Below are 5,441 nucleotides of genomic sequence, written 5' to 3'. Positions count from 1 at the left end.
GCTGTAATTACTTAGATAATTATATTTTTAGTTTAAGGAATTCTCATATATATATATATATATATATATATATATGAGCTATTGTATATTCAAAAAGAGAATGAATAAGAAATAAAAGAAAAGTTATTCATCACCATTTTCAACTGTTTCTTAGTTTAGATTAGTAAGTAGGGGGTTAAACTTAAAAAAAAAATAGTTTAATACGTAAATAGTTGCAAAAATGACGAATCATTCCGACAATATTGTCAAATTAGTTTAAGTAAAAAATATCGAGTACAACCCAAAAGTTAGGTTTGGGTAGTTAAAGGCAGATCTGGTGTGAAAATTGTCACATCTAAGAGGCCTAAAAGATAAAATACCTTATGAAACTGATTTGTTAACGTCAGACACACATAGGTGTATGTGAGAAGAACAATATCGGACAACTCAATCCATTTTGAAAGATGTAGTATGCAACTTTAGTGTTTGAAATTGATGTATCAGAAAGCAGCTTCAAAGAAATCGTCTTGAAAATCGTCCTTGTACCTTTGATTTATTGCTAATCCGTGTCATTGGTTAGGAGATGGGGGTACTTGCAAAGACACTCCGACCCTTAAGTGTTTCAGGTTAAAAGTCAATGAGAATTCAAAGGGTGAGGATCAGATTCCTTTTGAGGGCGTTTTTCATGTGTCGTTTATATAGCCTTACAAGGAGGTGGTGAATCACTGACTTAAAGGAGGCCATATTATACGGCAGTTTATAGAATCTTTTTTTATCCACGCGGATATTTAGCGTTGCTCGACCTCTCACATAACGAATATTTTTTCCAGATATATTAGAGCTTGAGGTGTCGAGCATACTTCTGTAGCCCTCATGTTCCAGGGCTTATGTTGTAGAGCTGACTTGGATCTACGATTTTGTTGGTGTTCAAGTCATGAAGGAGCTTAAAGTGTCTCAGAAACATTTGTCGACCTTCCATGTCAGGGCTTAGGTGACAGAGTTCTTTCGAGTCCCCCCCTCTCTGTATTGTTTTGGTGAATGTCTCGCTCGTTCTTATTCTAGGTCTGACATGTTGGACTAATTAGTTTAATTGTCTTTCTCGAATACACAATTCGATAATGATTCCGCTCGATAAATTATATAATCAAGTAAGTAGATCAACAAGTAATAGTTTTATGACTGAGTCGAGTATTTGATACTCTCTCCTTAAGACGTTATTCGTCCCGCAATGGTGCTAAGCCGGGTTGTATATACGAATCGTCTCCCAGGATGAAACAGTCTATCCTTCTTGAAGCGCAGCACTTCGTTCTTCAAGAAACTTCGAACCAAATAAGTAGAGAACTCTCTTAACTTCTTAGACTTCTAATGCAAACTCTAAACTTAGAAAACTAATTGATTTTTTCTATCTTTCTAAAATGAAATCTGGATTATGTATATATAGAGATGATTGTGACTATATGGAGAGACATCTATATGGAGAGACATGATCCTAGGAATGTGTCTCTTTTAATTTTAATTCAACCAAGGCAATGGTTCAAATTGCCAACAATCCCCCACATGAATTAAAATTTATTCTATATGAAGACTATGCAAACTGACAATGCATACAGACTAAGAGAGTTCATATGGAAGTTGTTGCATCAGGAGAGGTGGCTTTTGGCTTTGAACCTTCCTTAGTGTATGACTACCAGACTTACTAATTGATTAGTGAACATGATGTCTTGAACTATTCAATTTTCGCAGTAAGTCGATACAATAGCCAACACACAACTTCTTCCGTACATATTTGATTCTTTGGTTGTGTCCTTTTCGGCCCTGGACAACTCCTGGATTCATGAGTGCTTTAGAAAATTCCGCCTTAAGACATTCTCATAGAATCGGCATCAGTTCTACACTCACATAGGTGATGTCCTATGAAGAGTACCCTGACATACCCCACTTGTTTACACAATAATATAGGCATCATTAAAAGCATCGCTTATCCTATCACCTGACAGGCAACACTGATACTTAGGAATGGGTAAGAGAATGACTCTTTCAGTGTTACTAGCGAGTATTTCACATTTATGTTGTCCCTTTTGAACCTAGCGAGTATCTCTTCTTCTAATTCACCATTCAAGAAAGCAGTTTTAACATCCATTTGATGTATCTCTAAATTATATAGAGATGCTATAGCAATTAATACCCGAATTGATGTTATTCTCGTAACTGGAGAATACGTATCAAAATAGTCTAATCCTTCTTTTTGTTTAAATCCTTTTGCGACAAGTATTGCTTTGTACTTGTCTATAGAACCATCCGTTTTTAATTTCCTCTTAAAAATCCATTTATAACCCAACGGTTTACATCCTGGTGGAAGATCTACTAACTCCCATGTATGGTTCTGAAGGATAGACTCAATTTCGTTATTTATGGCCTCTTTCCAAAATTGAGATTCAGGAGAAGACATTGCTTCTTTGTATGTTTGCGGTTCTTATTCTAACAAATATGTGAGGAAATCAGGACCGTACGTTTTGACAATTTTTTGTCTCTTGCCTCTTCGGAGTTCCTCTTTATTTTCTCCTGCTTGTGGTTCTTGAACCACATTCTCTTTATCACTTTGGTTTGTATTTTCATTGTTACTAATATTCTCAAATTTCCTCTTTTGAGAACTTTCTTCATCGTCTAATTTACATGGAAATATGTCCTCAAAAAATGTAGCATTTCTTGATTCGATTACCATATTAACATGTAAGTCTTGAATTTCAGATTTATGTATGAGAAATCTGTATGCACTACTATTATGTGCATATCCTATGAAAATACAATCGATAGTTTTTGGTCTAATTTTGACCTTCTTTGGTGTAGGAATCGCCACTTTTGCTAAACACCCCCACACTTTGAGGTATTTATAAGAAGGCTTTTTTCCTTTCCATAACTCATAAGGAGTTTTATCCTTTTTCTTATGAGGCAATTTGTTCAAAATATAGTTTGCTGAAAGCAAAGCTTCCCCCCACAAATTTTGAGGTAATCCGGAACTTATAAGTAATGCATTCATCATTTCTTTTAAAGTTCGGTTTTTTCCTTTCAGCGACTCCATTTTGCTGAGGCGAATAAGGAGCCGTTGTTTGATGGATAATACCACTTTCAACACAAATGTCAGCAAATGGTGATTCATATTCACCACCTCTATCACTTCGTAAAGTTTTGATCTTTTTATCGAGTTGATTCTCAACTTCACTCTTATATATTTTAAATTTTTCTACGGCTTCATCTTTACTTCTTAACAAGTAAACATGACAATATCTAGTACTATCATCTATAAACGTGATGAAGTACTTTTTCTCGCCTCTTGTTTGAACCGTTTTTAAGTCACATATATCACTATGTATCAGTTCTAACGGTTCTGTGTCTCTTTCAACCGAACGGAAAGACGACTTAGTAATTTTAGATTCGACACAAACTTCACATTTATGATTGGGATTTAAGTCGAATTTAGGTATAAGGTCCATGTTAATTAATCTTCTTAAAGAATCGTAATTAACATGTCCTAACCTCTCATGCCACTTAATACAAGAATCAATAATATAAGCAGAATTATTAATTTTATTGATCTTAGAAATAACAGTCATTACATTCATCTTGAATAGACCTTCACTTAAATACCCTTTCCCACGTACATCCCATTTGTAGTAAGAACAAAATTACCCGATTCAAATACAAGCTTCAAGTCATTCTTACTTAATAAAGAACCAGAAACTAAATTCTTTTGGATGCTGGGTACATGAAGAACATTTTTCAGAGTTACTTCCTTCTCAGATTTGACTTTCAGTATAACTGTCCCATTGGCTTCAACTTTCAAGGTTGTCGAATTTCCCATAACTAAAGGTTCGGCATTTTCCACCTTCTTATAAGATGAAAATACTCCTTTATCTGAACACATATGATGAGTAACACCAGTATCTACCCACCATTCTCTTGGATGATTAACCAAGTTTGGTTCAGAAATAAGGGCACACACGTTAATTTCTTTAACACCACCAGACAAACTATCTATCACTTTGTCTTCCGTCTTTTCCCTGTCATTTTTCTTCCAAATTTTGGAGCGACAATCTTTGACAAGATGTCCTTTCTTGTTGCAGTTATAACAAGTCTTTCTGAACTTCTTAGAATTCGCTTGATATTTTTCTTTACCAGAAAAATCAACGCCGATAAACTTCTCAGGTCTCTCTCTATGAAAACCATGAGTTGGCTTGACGGGAATGTTGGTTCCGATATTACTTGCCATTTGGTCTACTTAAATACACAATTTAAATTAGAATCTCGTAAAAGTAATATAGTAATTGCATTTCTAACCATCCAAATAAAATATCGATTGTTATACATAATAATCAATTCACTCCAAAGTGACTAGTCTAAATATAATTGCAAATATATTACAAACAGTAATGAAGTATAACACATCAATAGGATATTATAGACCTACATAGATTTAAACTTTTTCAATTATCATATGCAATTTTTGTTTCCAAACAGTTTCTTTTTCTAAATGTATATGTGTATAGATATGTACACAGAACAGTAACATATGTTAATCATAAAAAAAATCAACATTTTCACGTAACCTTCACAACATAGTTTAGCAGGCATACTACTAATACTATAAAATCCTAATATTACGTTGCCACCACCAAATAGGTTTGAACGTTTCTGTGACGTAGATATATTATCGGAATGTGACAAAGATATGTTCATTAGTTTAGTTTCACCCAGAGTAAAACTATATTTAAAGTAAAGAAGTCAGAATATATTTACACCCTAGATTACTCAAGTGTAATTGATATGGCCATGTAACTTTGACTAGGATCAATTATCCAGACTTTTGTTCTGGATAATTACAGAGAATACACTAACATTAAAAGACGTCAGAAGCATATATTGGAAACATCAATTGCTTTCCATAAACTAAAGCCCTCATTATTGTCTCTCTGTGTAATTTAGTATATCTCATTCGTTAAAACTAATTGGTATGAGTGGGCCACTCTATCTAACTAATAGGGTATGGTGAAGAGTCACATAGAAGTGCTTTAAAGTTGCTTTTCATACAAGAGTCACTTACATCCCATATACAGAGGCATCTCGGTTTAAGTTAGACAATGACGAAGGGATCATAAGTGTACACTATTAAATCACATGTAAGTATGTAACAGTAAAGAAGACAATATTATTTGGAATTTGAAATTGGTGTTAACAGGACCCTAATACCGATACAGAGAAGGTGTATAAATTTATTTTCCGTTCTCTGTTTTTAATACCAATTAAAAGGTCGAAAGATTAGATCAAATACACTACTTGACGAGCGAAATTCGATACACGAATAACGTCTTAAGATTGTTGGACTAATTAGTTTAATTGTCCTTCTCGAATACACAATTTGATAACGATTCCGCTCGATAAATTATATAATCAAGTAAGTAGATCAA

This window comes from Eschscholzia californica, unplaced genomic scaffold (genome assembly GCF_041429995.1).
Source record: "Eschscholzia californica isolate CP2 unplaced genomic scaffold, dmEscCali1.0.p SCAF_1, whole genome shotgun sequence".
Lineage (NCBI taxonomy): Eukaryota > Viridiplantae > Streptophyta > Magnoliopsida > Ranunculales > Papaveraceae > Eschscholzia > Eschscholzia californica.
This window is presented reverse-complemented; position numbering follows the sequence as displayed.